This window comes from Pseudophryne corroboree, chromosome 3 (genome assembly GCF_028390025.1).
Source record: "Pseudophryne corroboree isolate aPseCor3 chromosome 3, aPseCor3.hap2, whole genome shotgun sequence".
In the NCBI taxonomy this organism is placed as follows: domain Eukaryota; kingdom Metazoa; phylum Chordata; class Amphibia; order Anura; family Myobatrachidae; genus Pseudophryne; species Pseudophryne corroboree.
Genome location: NC_086446.1, coordinates 713,839,831 through 713,857,025, shown reverse-complemented (window position 1 = coordinate 713,857,025; position 17,195 = coordinate 713,839,831).

Below are 17,195 nucleotides of genomic sequence, written 5' to 3'. Positions count from 1 at the left end.
GTGTCTCAGCTCGCACTGCTATTGTCAGTAATCTGTCAGATTCATTTTTAACTGCATTGAAAAATTCAAGCTTTATTATTCCGCGTTCTCTCCTTCTCCCCCATCAGGAAGAAAGTAATGCGCTTTTTTTTTTTCTCTCTCTCCCTCCTCCTGCACTCTCTAACAGAGGCAGAGCCGGAATAGAGGAAGGGATAGGAGAACTCTCACAGCTTCAGGCTGCATGGCGTATTAACACATCTGATTCATGAGTTAAATTTCCCAGCGCCCGTGGCCATTGGCGCCCGTTCCTCTGGCTGTCATTTCGTTAAAGGGACTCACTGGTTAATTCACTCCTTTAATGAGACGCTACTATTCAACTAATGTGTTTTACTGTATAAAAGGTCACTCCGGCAAGCAAAACAGATTGGAGGGAGTGAGGCGGGAAAGCTGTAGGCTTGCTGGAGCAGTATTTGAGCCTCCTAGGCATTGCGCGGTCAGACTGCTGCTAATAGGCTGCAGAACTGATGGGGCAGCATTCACCTCAACTGCTCAGCCCCATAAATCAGGGCTAAATAGAGAGCAGATTAATCAGCTGCACAGACAAAAAGAGCTTGCTTTTCATTACCCATATAATCACTAACATGATTTGCCGGAACGGACGGGAGTTTCCACTGCAGATTGGAAGGAGCAGTCAGCCTCTGAAAAGGAGATCCTGCTCTGCTCTGACACTGTGCTCCCTGCTCCCACTGCTAACACCCCCAGTGCAGGCCGCCTCGTTCTGTGGCTTGTAGGGAGATTAGATTTGGAGACTTTGATAATGTGTTACGTAACAGAGGGGGTATGAATAATAATTCCCAAGCCAGTCCAGTAAACTTAACTACCAGATAGATAGATATGGCAGCGTGGATAGTGTAATGGTTAGCATTGTTGCGTCACAGCACTGAGGTCATGGGTTTGACTCTCACTATGGCCCTACCTGTGTGTAGTTTATATGTTTTCCCCTTGCTTGCATGGGTTTCCTCCAGGTACTTTGGTTTCCTCCCACAATCCAAAAATATACTGGTAGTTTGATTGTCTCTCTCTCTCTCTCTCTGTCTCTCTCTCTCTATATATATATATGGATTACACAGGTTCTCTGGCTGATTAAAACCAGGTGAAATGCAGGCATGAAGTCAGCCAGCCACAGAACCTGTGTAATTCACGGTTTAAAGAGATAGTATGGGAGGCCTATATCTATCTATCTATCTATCTATCGATCTATCTATCTATCTATCTATCTATCTATCTATCTATCTATCTATCTATCTATCTATCATGTAATTTATATATACACACACATACAAACAGAAATGTATAGATATACAAACACCATACTGTATATATAAAAATACAGTATACATGTATACTCACACAAACATATCTATCTATCTATCTATCTATCTATCTATCTATCTATCTATCTATCTATCTATCTATCTATCTATCTATCTATCTATTGTTGTATTACAATAGGTTATACCAAGGGGTACATTACTCCACAATTCATTATACTAATTTTTTTCTTCTCTTTTTTTTTAAGAGCAAATACATCTGGTCAAACTTTATTAAACAGCAATGTATGCAGTTCTGTCTGGGATGTTGCTTACTGCTGCCAAGTGTTGACAGAATATTTGTTCTTTAAATATCTATCTATTTTTTTCTTATTTATAATTTTATAAAGCTTCTGGTATTACCACAGGAGCAAGAGCTAGGCAGCCTCTCGGCTCGCCAATGATAAAGTGTACAGAATGTGCAGAGACCAAATAAAATGCAATCATTTTAGACTTTTAGACTCTTTCATTTAAAAAATGAAATTTGAGGTAAATACGGCCCAATCTCTCGGCTCAACCTATGTTGTTTATATTTAGTTTATTTCTCCTCGTTTGGAGACTCTGTTTCCAACCAAAACTAAACAAACTGCATCTGCGGCACGCTGCAAAGCCGCTCAGAAGGAGCCAACCGTATGTTTAATTACCCAGCATCTGCTGCTGAGACAGGCTTCCCCTGAATGCCGTTCTCTGCCGCTGGTATCACGGTATGAATTGTAAAACCTGTCAGACAGAGAAGGATCAGGAAGCTTTTGGGGTAGACTTAACGTGACGAGTGTAAGCACTAAAACCTGATAATGCTGGCATAATCCATGCCGAATTTATCAAACATTTAGAGAACAGCAGAGGTGCTGATAAAACTCATTTATTATCCGTGCATGCTCATTAACCTCAGAACAGCTCAATCTACCTATGCAAATAAGAGCAGGCAGCTGACACCGGGGCCGTGTACAGAAATTATAAACAAATATTCATCCATTATGCCGCTGGAATTTAACTAACAGTAAGTGAACTCCTGCTCCGACTTCTTCATTATTTATCCAGATGGATATGACAGGATGATGGAACAGAGCTGTTTCTGTTGCCAAAGCACTGTGGGGCAGTCAACAACGATGAGCAACTTTGGTTTTCACAGCCAGAAGACTAAGGAGGGTGAAAGGCGATAGAGAAAAATCTATGGGGGGAGATGTATTAAGTCTTGGCAAGATATACAAATCAACCAATCAGCTTCTAACTGTCAATGAAGTAGCACAGTCTTTGAAATGACAGTTATAAGCTGATTGGTTGCTCAGCTCCGAGCAGCGTTTCCATTTGATCTCTCTCCGTGGCTGGATACATATCCCCCTGTATCTTGAGCGTACACAGAATTTCCATTCAAGTTGCTATACGGCGTCACCGGCTGCTGTGTGTTAGGAAATCCATGGGCATAATATAGAAGGGGGGCCCCAATATGTGATACTAACCCACAGTTTGAGCTACATGGCCATTTCTGGTATCTGGATGATAGATCTACACTGTCTAGATAGACCGTCGATAGATCAACACCATATGGTCGACATGTATTAGCTTGACATGGTCAAAAGGTCGACAGGTAAAAGGTAGACAGTGCTTAAGGCCGACAGGGACAAAAGGTCACCAGATTCAAAATATCAACATGACAGTGGTCGACTCGACACACATATAGTTAACACAAGTTTTTTGGGGGGGTTTCACATATTTTTCAACTCTTGCTAGATTTACCATTCACATGGACTACGATTGGGAATAGTAGGCATTGCCTAAAGCATGGCGTGGCAAAACCATGTTGCACAAGTGGCGTAACTCCCAGAGACAGTGGCGACACTGGCCACCAGGCTCCAGGTGTCAGAGGGGCACCAAGAAAGAAAGAAAGACCGAGGGGGCTGCTGAACTAGGACAGATCTCTCTCCACTCATTTCATAGTGAATTGCTACAATCACTGCTGACTGCTGTCCAAGCTCACAAACCCCCTTTGCAGCCCCCCTTGAGCTTAAGAGTCTTGGAATGTGATAACAGAGTGCGTACTGTATGTAGTGAGCTACAGCTCTGCTGTTCAGGGGCAAATTAACAGAGCAGGAGGCCCGTGTGCAACCACCTCCATCCAAGGCCCTTCCTCTGTAGCCAGCACCCGTCAGCACAGTAGAGTATGAGCACTAGAGGGCCACAGACTATTGTGCATGAGCAAATCTATGGGAAAATGGTGCTGTGGCCATTTTGCCAGTGATTTTTTTTTACTGCGCATGTGCAAAACTATTGTGGAGATACCCACCAATCTGCTCTTAACTGTCATTTTTCAAACACAGTCTGTAAAACGTAAGGCAGAAGCTGACTGGCTGGTACTTTATCTCTCACAATTTTATCTCTCTCCAAACTTTGATAAAACCCCCCTCATGGCTCTATTTATTTATTATAATTTGCAAGCAGCACCCGAAAATAAAGATTCCTTATTGCCACCATTGGCTGCAATAAGGAATCTATATTCTCCCAAATTCACCATTTGGAAAGTCGCCGGGACGCCAGCACATGTGCAAGCCGGAGCCACTGGGGCGTCCAACCTTCTATTTCGCCTCCGGGCACCTGGTTTAAACTTACGCTCCTGTGTAGCACAGCAGGTGTGCAGAGAGATTTAGATTTGGTGTGATGTGTCCAAGCTGAAATCTAAATTGCAGTGTAAAAATAAAGCTGTCTAAGATTTGTGGGCTACATGCAAAAGCAGCCAGTATTTACCCTGCACAGAAGAAATATATATTTGTTCCCCTTGCATTGCAGCATGGTTTGTTCCAGATACAACAATACTAGCTTTTTTTTGCTTTAGTTCCAAATCAGAATCAGGGCCAATGATCCTGAAAGCTACATGCATTCTTAAATAAGGGTTCTCGTGGCCACTTTTATGTAAAACACAATACATGAGATCTGCAAGTAGAACTTACTAGCTGATTTTGGGCTTGTTTACATTTCGATAATTTTTTTGTGACACGCCTCTCAGATGTAGCAGTACATGTCCGTACTTAGGGGGTCATTCCGAGTTGTTCGCTCGCTAGCAGATTTTAGCAGCATTGCACACGCTAGGCCGCTGCCCCTGGGAGTGTATCTTAGCTTAGCAGAATTGCGATAGAAAGATTAGCAGAATTGCGAATAGAAAATTCTTAGCAGTTTCTGAGTAGCTCGAGACTTACTCCTGCGCTGCGATCAGCTCAGCCCGTTTCGTTCCTGGTTTGACGTCACAAACACGCCCTGCGTTCGGCCAGCCACTCCCCCGTTTCTCCAGACACTCCCGCGTTTTATCCTGGCACGCCTGCGTTTTTCCGCACACTCCCAGAAAACGGTCAGTTTCCGCCCAGAAACACCCACTTCCTGTCAATCACACTACGATCACTTCAACGATGAAAATTCTTTGTTCGGACGTGAGTAAATCTACTCAGTTTTGTGCTAAAATACTTAGCGCATGCGCACTGCATACCATGCGCATGCGCATCTTCATCTTAATCGCTCCGTTGCGAAAATCGGCAACGAGCGAACAACTCAGAATGACCCCCTTAGATGTGTTACTTTCACAATCTCCCTGAAATGCTTTTTCAAAAGTAGTGATTCTGCACCCATTTTCTTACATGGCTTAATCCACAGAGGAAAATAATACAATTAATAAATTTGTATTGATCACTTATTCTAATCAATTTCCCTAGTCAGTTTTATTAAAACACAAATCAAAAGTTACAATGCTATGCAGGGCAGTTTTAGGTGCTGGCTAGCACGGTAGGTGCAGAGGGTGCTGTGGCCTGAGGGTGCGGCTGCAGTCACCCCGCTTCCAGCAGCACACCCCCAACTATCCACCTCCCTCTGCCTGCGTACCGTCCACTGCTACTCACAGTGAGGTAAGAGAGCCGGGAGCCATGGGACCTGCTGCCGCGGCCGTCACATATACATACATGCTCTCTCTCTCTCTCTCTCTGTATATATATATATATATATATATATATATATATATATTAGAGGTGGTCTACCTGGTGCAATGTGTAAAAGGGGCTACCTGTTACAGTGTGTATAAGAGTCTCTACCTGGTGCAATGTGTATAAGGGGCTACCTGTCGCAATGTGTATAAGAGGCTCTGTTATACACCACAAGCGCTAAATAGAGGAGAGATCACCATAACATTCCTTTTAGATTGACGGTGGAATTCTTTTCTCTGGGGTATATCTTCAACTCGGATCAGTAGATGTAGACTCACCTGATGTAAATGTCATAAAAAAACCAGAAAAACAGGGGCGACCAATGTGTAGTAAATTTTACCACAACTTATAATAGTTCATAACAGTGACTCTAAATGACTGAAGTGGATTCAAAGCGTACCCCACTCACACTTAGAATAGGGATATTAAGCACATCAAGGTATCTTTGTGGGGTTGACCTCTTAACACCCGGTGTGACCTATAAGGATCTCAGTCAGACAGAAGAGTGACTTGCAGCAAATTCCTGGAGGGAACAGGTGATGCGTACCCCAACACTCACACTCAATAGACTGGTGGTAAGCATATAAAGGTATCTTTTTCTCCTTCAGGGCAAATAGTAATCCAACAATGGCGTACCACAACTCACAATTGGAGATACTGTATAACTCCTATCAAGGTATCTTTCAATTTTCCAATGAAGATTTCAACTTGTGGTTATGATGAACTCTCCAGACATGGATCATAGAAATATAATAAAAAAAACAGCCAATGTGTAGTAATTTAGCTAGTATTTGATATAGTGAGCAAAATGTTAATATCGAACTAAAGTGAATTAACAGCGTACCCCACTCACGTATGAATGGAGAATTTTAAACATATCAAGGTTTCTTTTGTGCTGGAATATAAGTGGGGCTCAAAAATGGCTTCAACAAATAAAACAGCCGGTGCGTACCCCAACACTAACACTCAGAAAGCAGGTTGACAAACAGGAGTGTGAGTAGCAATTTTTATCCGGATTTTTATTCACTAAATTTTAAAACATTTTTTCTTTGTTGTCTTTTGCAAGAGACTATCATCTCTCCTTGCCATTTTTATATCACTTGATATACTGCTTTGCATGGTTTTTCCATGCGTTTACCTTTTGTGTTTTTTCCATGTATTGTAAATAAACATCTGTACCCCCCTTTTTTAATCTACTGCGGTATGAGTATTGCAATTTCTTTTATTTTGGGGTACACGGAACAACACATGGTGTAACCCAAAAGCTGCACCCTCCACTTGAAGTCCAAAGATACCTTGATAGGAGAGACACGACATAATAATCTGTGAGTCGGGTACGCCATATTGCATTACCTTTTCCACCTTGAGGGGATAAAGATACCTTTATGAGTTTTCAACCTGCTTTCTGAGTGTGAGTGTTGGGGTACGCACCGGCTGTTTTATTTGTTGAAGCCATTTTTGAGCCCCACTTATGTTCCAGCACAAAAGAAACCTTGATATGTTTAAAATTCTCCATTCATACGTGAGTGGGGTACGCTGTTAATTCACTTTAGTTCGATATTAACATTTTGCTCACTATATCAAATACTAGCTAAATTACTACACATTGGCTGTTTTTTTATTATATTTCTATGATCCATGTCTGGAGAGTTCATCATAACCACAAGTTGAAATCTTCATTGGAAAATTGAAAGATACCTTGATAGGAGTTATACAGTATCTCCAATTGTGAGTTGTGGTACGCCATTGTTGGATTACTATTTGCCCTGAAGGAGAAAAAGATACCTTTATATGCTTACCACCAGTCTATTGAGTGTGAGTGTTGGGGTACGCATCACCTGTTCCCTCCAGGAATTTGCTGCAAGTCACTCTTCTGTCTGACTGAGATCCTTATAGGTCACACCGGGTGTTAAGAGGTCAACCCCACAAAGATACCTTGATGTGCTTAATATCCCTATTCTAAGTGTGAGTGGGGTACGCTTTGAATCCACTTCAGTCATTTAGAGTCACTGTTATGAACTATAATAAGTTGTGGTAAAATTTACTACACATTGGTCGCCCCTGTTTTTCTGTTTTTTTATGACATTTACATCGGGTGAGTCTACATTCTACTGATCCGAGTTGAAGATATACCCCAGAGAAAAGAATTCCACCGTCAATCTAAAAGGAATGTTATGGTGATATCTCCTCTATTTAGCGCTTGTGGTGTATAACAGTGTTTCAAATTGTTGGTTTCTATCTCTTGTTTTAAATGTGGTGACATTTACTCTGAAATCTGTTACATCATAGCTGCTTTGCGCCCGTTGGTCCACCCCCTACACATTTTTGCCCGCATGTATAAGAGGCTCTACCTGGTGCAATGTGTATAAGGGGCTCTACCTGACGAAATGTGTATAAGGGGCTCTATCTGGCATAACGTGTATAAGGGACTCTGCCTGGCACAATGTGTATAAAAGGGGCTCTACCTGGCATAACGTGTGTAAGGGGCTCTACCTTGCGTAATGAGTATAAAGGGCTCTACCTGGCATAACATGCATAAAAGGGGCTCTACCTGTTGTAATGTGTATAAAAGGGTCTTTGCCTGGTGTTAAATGCATAAAGGGGCTCAACCTGCCGTAATGTGTATAAGAGGCTCTACCTGGGGTGTATAAGGGGTACTGCATGGTGTAATGTGACAGACAGACACTACTGTGCAGTGTAATGTAAATTGGTACTATTGTGTTGCCACACCCCTTCCTCATGAAGCCATGCCCCTATATTTTATACACGCACCTTCAGCGTACACGGTCTCTGTTTTCAATGGGGGCGGGGCACCAAAGGAAATGTTCACAAGGTCTAGAACCAGCCCTGAGGTTATGATCAATATTTCTCTATGCCCCTTACATAAGAGAGTATTAAGTGCAATAGAAATTCTCTAGCCGGTCACTCAATCAGTAGATACATATTACCCATGATGAGAGATGGACAAGCGCAAATCATTTTTCTGTCTTTTCTGTCTTAGTAACCATAAGGACTATGCACTGTGACCTTTCTCAGTGATATCATCCCACAAATTTGGTTTCATGGAGATTTTACGTGTAGACTAATTTTTCCACCTGTCTTATTCCACCTAAACACGCTAATGCTTCTATATCTCAGCCTGGCTTCCATGCTGGTGTAAGGGAATTATGAACTGTAATCTCTTCTAGGGCAGGGACTACTGTGCATGAAAAGAGGTCTGATTGCACAGCACTGCAGAATATGTTGGTGCTACGTCAATAATAAATAAATAAAATGTCCTAGCAATTTAAATGAGAATGAGTAGCCCTATCAGAACCTTTATCTCAGTGATAAAAGCAGGTAAAAGGCCACTATGCCACAGGAGTATAAGCATGGTCGATCTTAAACATACCCTCATACTTTATAGAGTGCTGCGGAGGCAACGTCAAAGTGGCAAGGTCAGGGGGTCTGGTGACTTAATTTACATAATTGAGTCCCCCGCTCTGAATACTTCATAAGAGAAGGGGGTTGAATGCCGTTCCGTACTTGCCTGGAAGTCTGGGATGACTCCACAAAATTCTGGAGTCTCTCGGGATGTCTGGGAGGTTAGGCATGTAGACCTTAAATGTGTAGGAGGAAATATCCCATTTGAAGAGCCACTGAACCTGAAGCACCAGCTGCTTTATATGAAAGAGCTAGTAGAGTTTGTATATGTAAATAATTCAGAGACTGAAGATATTTTCCTGTCTGTGTTCACTAAGGAAGTGATTGTGTCTGTGCACATGAGAAGCCAACCACAGAGGAGGGCATGTGCCGAGGCCACGCAAGTATCCAGATGATAGATCTACAATGTCTAGGTAGACAGTCAATAGGTCGGCCACATATGGTCCACATGAATTAAGTAGACGGGTACGAAAGGTCCCCCAGGACAAAAGGTTGACATGGCAATGGACAGCACACAAATGGTCGACACATTTTTTCTTAATTTTTCCCCAATATTTGCTGTCGACCTTTTAAACATGTTGATCTTTTCTACCTGGCGACCTAATACATGTCGACCGTATAGTATCGACCTACTGACTGTCGACCTAAATACTGTAGGGCTTCTATACCACACCCGGCCACGTATAGGTATCGATGAGGTATGAGAGAAGACAATTGGGAAACGAATAGTTGTTGATCCATTCTTTCTAAATGTAGTTGTCGGGACTGTTTAAACAACTATTTGAAAACAGGACATCTATTTAGGACTTAGTGGAATACTAGGTAACCAAGATCACGCTAATGCACATGAGGGGTCATTCAGACCCGGCCACTGAAGCGGCCCCCATCGTCGTTTGCCGATGGAGGCAAACTGCGCATGCGCAGTGGCCGCATGACGGCTGTGCGACCCAGACATTGCGGATGAGCTTTTTTGACTACCCTCTTATTTACTATTCAGCCGTTCCTCTCTCCCACCCTCCTGCTATACCTTCTCTCCTGATCTCCTCTTTTTCTCTACCTGTCTCTGAGCAATGCCGACTGGTAGCTGAAGAATGGTCACCTCTCCTTTCTATTGACTTTTTATTTGATATTTCTGTCTAGATTCCTTTCCACCTGAATATTTATCTACTCATGATTGAGTGTTAGAATTTATAGATAGATGATTATAGCTGGGTAAATAAATAAATATATATATATATATATATATATATATATATATACACATATTAGGGAACTGATTTGTATACAGATAATAACGATTAAGACTAGAATACCAATAATGCATATCCAGTGATCAATTTGAAGATATACAGCTAAGAGAAGTAAGCTAGACACCTCTGAGTGGTTGCATATATGAGAAATACTTATTTCTATATTAAAATTAGTTTAGGGCTGCATTTTATTTGTATCCCGTTTTTTGTTCATAAAGTTTTTAAAATTGCACAGTAGATGAATATCTTTAATACTGTGTGTCTGCTGGTTTTCCGACACTAATTGCTGGTGCTAGTCTATTAAAATGGATGCTAATTAATTTACCACAGCTACAACCAATTACTCACTTGCACTGCAGTGGGTATAAATAAAGATACTAAGTCTCTTCAGCTATACCTCTGATGAAACCGCCCCCTTTAGAGGCGGAGAAACGCATCAGGTGATTCACACACGCTGTTGGAACGCAGGTGGAGCGCAGCCGGAAGTCCCGAATACGGAAGTCGCGGAACGCGATGAGTGAGCGTCCCCTGTAGCTATGGACTTGCTTTCAACCATGGCCACCTCGCGGCTGTGGCGGACACACGTTAGCTGAGCCCCAGGACACAACATCGGGGCACCGCCGCTGAGGGGCCACTACAAATCGGTCAGTGAGTAAGTGACCATACTCCATGCACATGGGACTATATCATACACGTGGACACTATTCATTTAGAGGATATATGTGCATCTACATGTAACTGGATTCTATAGGATTGGCTCTACACTGGTGAAGTGTAAACAGGCTTTAATAATATAAGAACTGCCGTGCCTACTAACACCTTATTTGAGCACAAAGTGCAATATTAACCAGTGGTTACTAATTCCTAGTGCATGCACGCAATTTATGTTTATCTAACCAGCAATATTATGCTAAACTAGCAAGTTTTTAGCCTTAGGACACGTGTCCAAATCTACTATAGTTGTTCTTAAGTAGTGTTGTGAAGGATTTAAAGTTTTATAAATTATTGTATATTTTGAGAATAAATTGTGTTTACAAAACCAGCAGCTGCCACTAAAGTATTTTCTATAGTGCGCCCACATTATTCTATTTTTTATTCGTTTATATTATCGGTGGACCCCCAGATCCTCCATTTGTGGGCTGCCAGAAAATCCATATCCTATTACGGATTGTAACATTATAATATTAGTGTAATTAGCGCCCACGTTTTTTCTATATTGCGGATGCATGCCCGATGGATGCGACCGCAATGTGATTGACAGCGTCGGGCAATCGTGGGACGGTGACGGGGGCGGACCAGGACTGCTTTTGGGGCGGCTGCGTGACGTCACATGTAGCCACTCCGCTTAAAAAAAAGGCAGCTGACCGCCTGACAGCGTAGGGGTCAAGCTTAGTTCCAATGCGTCTGCAATCTAATTGCGGACACATCGGGAAGCGGCCTCACACATGCTGGGCGGCCCTGCCCTTTGCTGGGCGACCCCCAGCATGTAAGTAGATGGACGCAGATCTAGCTGCATATGCAGCGATCTGCATCCATCTATCAATAAGGTTCATGAAGAACCATGTTAAGTTAAGGTGTCTACACACAGTGAGATTTATCATTGCGATTTGACTATATAGTCAAAATGTCAAGGAAAGTTAGTGAAATTCGCACTGTGTTAGGCAGCTTGCGATCCCGATGCGATCCCGATTCGCATTCCCGAGGGGTCGGTATCGCTAGGAAAGATAGACTGTGCAGGCAAGTCAATCTTGACTATATATTGTACTATCTAGTACAAAGTATAGTCAAAATTGGCACTTAGTCAAAATCGGTGGTTCTGGGATCTGGGGGAGTTCACAGGAAATCGCATAGTCAAAATCGGAGATAAGTCAATATCTCACCGTGTGTATGCACCTTAGCAGAGACATTAACATAAATGCAACATGGATGACATGTTCATAGCTACACAAACTGATGCTATGATTACAGGACCTGTAAGAATGGAAATGAGAGAAACAGTCAATACTCAATACTCTTCGTCTAAAAAAAAAGGGGAAAAAAAAACCTTCTTTCCCTTACCGCTATCCTCTTCATTGAAGATACAAATAAATACATCCTCAGTGAAATGATGACAACGATTATAGTTTTAACCCTCATCAGACAGAAGTATTTCACATGCTCAGCAGAAAACCCTGTCTTACTAGTGGGACTAATGGGTCCCACTCTTACTTTAATGAGTTCTAGTGTGTTTGCAGATGAGCCTCTGTCTAGGCTTTTGCGTTTGCCAGGCTGTAAATTCCCAGTGGGTAAAGCATTGATACGGAAAGTTGCCAAGTCCAATTCCCAGCGACACAGCTCTTTGATTAGGCCATGATGGTACAATTCTATTGTATTCCTAAAAAATGTAGCCAATCCATTATTCCATATGACCTGTTCACTGAGTTGTAATTTTTGTTGTAGGGAAAAAAGGTGCCAGAAAGTCACTGACCAGGAAATAACCCAGTCTAGTGACAATGCATAATACAAGGCAACTAGTAAGATCTATACCAGTGGTTCTCAAACTCGGCCCTCAGTAACCCACATGGTTCACGTTTTCCATGTCACCCAGCAGACGCACTGTGTATGACCAACTGCCACATTTTAAAAATCTACAGGTGACCTGCAAAACATGAACCGTGTGGGGTCCTCAGGACCGAGTTTGAGAACCTGTGATCTATACACTTTTGTAAGTTAAGCTATAACAAAAAGGATAAATAAAAAGCTATTCTTACTAACCAATGTGCTAAAGGAGACTGAGGTATAATGCAGAGAGATTGCCCAATTCTACCTCAGAGATTGCAGACCTGTATTCATTAAAGAATAGGGGGCCCATTTATCAAATATAGGGGCAGATGTATTAACCTGGAGAAGGCATAAGGAAGTGATAAACCAGTGATATGTTCAAGGTGATAAACGAACCAGCCAATCAGCTCCTAACTGATCATTTACATATTGGGGCTGATTGGCTGGTTCGTTTATCACCTTGCACATATCACTGGTTTATCACTTCCTGATGCCTTCTCCAGGTTAATACATCTGCCCCAATATTTGTAGCTATGATCCTGAAAACACACGGTTTCAGGGATTACCTGCAAATATTAAGTATCCCTGGAATGTATAAAGGAGGGATCACAGCAGGTACCTCCATTTGTGCCTACAGCCGCATACCCTAAAGGTTTCTATGGGGAATGCAATGCTGCCCGGTGTATCAATATCGGAATTGCGGTAGCCCATTGTAGCCTATGGGCTAGCGATCATGGAAAGACATTTTGGCTGAGTTCCCCAGAACCCTCTGCTGGAAATGGCCTTAGTGCATCACGGTCACTTGTGGCCATGCATGTGCAGGACCCCCGGCAGCCCGCAGAGCACATTGCAGGGACGGGCTCCTTTCTGAGCCACTGTACCTGCAGGTGCCGGGTGATACATTCACCCGATAGGATCGCATATACAGTAAGATCCCGCCCAGATCGCATTTAATAAGCGATCCATGATAAATGGGCCCCACAATCCATCTTTGTGGTCTTTTTTAATTTAGAGGTTAAGGGGCTGATTTAGAGATGATTTTAAAACAGGTGTAACTTAATCCACAAATAGTATATTTATTTTATACCCATACACAGAGCTATACGTCTTGGGATGTATCCACCTCTGCAATGTCACACGTATGCCTAAATTACAACAAAACATTATTTTGTAAAAATGCAAGAGATAAACCTTCTAACAGGAGTATATACTTTTAAGCTGCTAGGTTGACCATATTATCCCTTTAACCTGGGACACTCATGGATTACACAGGTTCTCGGGCTGCTTAAAACCAGCTGAAATGCAGGCTTGTAGTCAGCCAGCCACAGAACCTGTGTCATTCATGAGTGTCCCAGGTTAAAGGGATAATATGGTCACCCTTAACATGCTAAAAAAATATGTTGCTATCCTCAGTCAACATGTTAAATGTCAATATTATGAGCATGTCAGCATTTTAAACATGTTGACATTTTTGAATGTCAACCTAAAGTCCAAGTCAACATTCTGATTGTATACTTTTCACACATACCCTACTGAGCATGTGCAGAGTGATATCATGTAAGCTACACTACACAAACTGGTGAAGTACTCACCTTGCATGGGCCCCTAAGTGTGTGACAAAAAGACACATAAAGTTGGACATGAGCTGGGGTGTATTACGAGCTGAGTGGCCCATGCATGATTGGTATCACCTGTGTTGAACTATTTAATTGATAAGAAAGATATTTCAACACAGGTGATTGCAATCATAAATGAAGAAGGAAGTCTAGGTAAAGATAATTTTGTACCTCCTGGAATGTTTCATGTCGTGAGGTGTGGATTGTGTATGTTAAATTTAAACCAATGGTGTATACTAGATTTAAACTAATAGCTGAATAATGCCTGGGTACTGTTTGTAGTTCCACCTATTTGAGAGACGACTTTTTTTTTTATAAAGTTTTCTTGTAGTGGAACAAAGACAACTTAAACAACCTTAAAATCTGCATTAAAAAAATAATAAATCTACAATTTATCTTGTCACATGCAAAAATAGCAGCAGCCTCTGTACTACTTACACACTGGGACAGGACTCAGGAGGACTCTGTGTGTGTGTGTGTGTGTGTGTGTGTGTGTGTGTGTGTGTGTGTGTGTGTGTGTGTGTGTGTGTGTGTGTCCATAGACCCTCATTGGCATGAGTTGGGGATCTGACGACTGATAATGGACTGAGGGAGCAGCTGTCGGCAAAGGAAGGAAACGGGATGGCTGAATGTAGTTCCTACTCATGGATTTAGGCCCGAAGATGCAGGAGGGTAGGCAATGAGGACAATGAACGAGAATGATACACTGAGAAAGGTTAATTCAGCTTTACTGAGACTTCAACCATATACAACGACTAGGAGATTAGTCTGAGTGAACTCTGAAAAACGAAATGTCCGTGACTTGTAAATGGTGCTAAAGAGTCCTGAATGAAGAAGGCTTATGATTTGTAAACGATGCTGAAGAACACTGAATGAAGTGATGACGTGATTTGTAAACAATACTGAAGAACACTGAATGACGAGAAGACTTCTGATTTGTAAACGATGCTGAAGAACACAGAATGACAAGAAGACTTGTGATTTGTGAATGATGCTGAAGAACACAAAATGACGAGAAGACTTGTGATTTGTGAACGATGCTGAAGAGAGGATTGCTGTGAGCCCCGTCAGCAAACGGAGAACCTCTACCAGATAGAGGATCCAGTGGTTAAACTGCAAGAGCAAGTGGACTGGTAGCAAAGGACTGCAATAACAAAACTATCCACCGGGCGGCCACAACAGAACCAGGATACCAGGGGTTAACTTGGGAGCACAGAGCTTGAGCACCTCACAGCAGCAAATAACTTGAAGCGCTGGCACCATGACTAAGCATCAACCACTACCTCAGGCCTCAGCCTCCCAGACACCGCACGCCAGCAACAGGACACTTGGAAACAGACACCTCCGGCTGCCATGCTCTGCTCCCCAGGACCCAGCCCCCGGCCTCCAGATGCCCGGCAGCCATACCGGAGGGCCTCACTGCCGCAGCTCCTATCCGCCACAGCCATACCAGCCACCTAACAGGAATGCCATAGGGACCAGAACTGGAGGTAAGACTCTGGATGCTGATAATATCCCCCCTTTTTAGGGTGGTCTCCAAACACCAATGCTGCTTAGTGGGATTCTTGGCATGAAAGGCACGTATCAGTCTTGGAGCATAAACATCCTCTGCAGCCAACCAAGATCTTTCCACCGGACCGTATCCTCTCCAATCTATGAGATACTGGAGACAACCATACCTCTTGCAGGAATCTAGTATCTTATGAACCTCAAATTCCTCATTTTGAGCGGCTTGAACCTTGGGAGGTTTAGGGAAATCTGCCCGAAAACGATTTAATACAAGAGGCTTTAGCAGAGAAATGTGAAAGGCATTGGGAATTTTAAAATAGGGAGGCAGATTCACCTTGCAAGAAACAGGATTCAACACTCTTTCAATGGGATACGGACCGATGAATCGAGGCGCAAACTTTTTGTTTGGAACTTTGAGTCTGTGGTTTCTGGTGGATATCCAAACACGATCCCCCACTTTGAGACTAGGAACAGCTCTCTGTTTCCGATCGGTATAGGTCTTATATCTCTGGGAAGTCTTAAGTAGCGCCTTATGAATTTGTCCCCAAATCTTAGTGAACTGACGAAGAGCGGATTCAGCAGCAGGAACCTCGAGAGCTGGGAGAGATTCGAGGGAAGGAACTCGTGGATGAAAAGCGTAGTTAATGAAGAAAGGAGTGGAATTGGTAGAAGAATGATATAGGTTATTGTGTGCGAACTCAGCAAATAGGAGGTAATCCATCCAGTCATCCTGAGCAGGGGACATAAACATCCGTAAGAAAGTTTCCAGATCTTGGTTGACTCTTTCAGTTTGTCTGTCAGTCTGGGGATGATAGGCTGAAGAGAAGTTCAACTTGATTCCTAGAACAGTGCTGAGAGCTTTCCAGAACTTGGCCACGTATTGAAGACCCCGATCAGAAACTATTTCCTGTAGGACAACCAAACAAGAAATAAGACAGCGCTTCTCACTTTGTATAAAAATGTCTTTACTTTTATGTATAAAAAAGTATAAGTATTTACTTACATATACAGATAACACATTAAAGATACCGGCCAGTATCAACCAATTAAAATATATGAGTAATGTTAAAAAACAATTCCACATACACAAACTATATAATGCACATTAGTACCATTAAATTAGCATTTATATGCAGTGTGGTTTTAGCATAATCACAATAAAGCTCTTATTAAAAAAGACTGTGTATTCTGCGCTTACAATGCAGCAAATTTGGCATGCATAATCAGTTAATACTAGAGATGAGCGCCGGAAATTTTTCGGGTTTTGTGTTTTGGTTTTGGGTTCGGTTCCGCGGCCGTGTTTTGGGTTCGACCGCGTTTTGGCAAAACCTCACCGAATTTTTTTTGTCGGATTCGGGTGTGTTTTGGATTCGGGTGTTTTTTTCAAAAAAACCTAAAAAACAGCTTAAATCATAGAATTTGGGGGTCATTTTGATCCCAAAGTATTATTAACCTCAAAAACCATAATTTACACTCATTTTCAGTCTATTCTGAATACCTCACACCTCACAATATTATTTTTAGTCCTAAAATTTGCACCGAGGT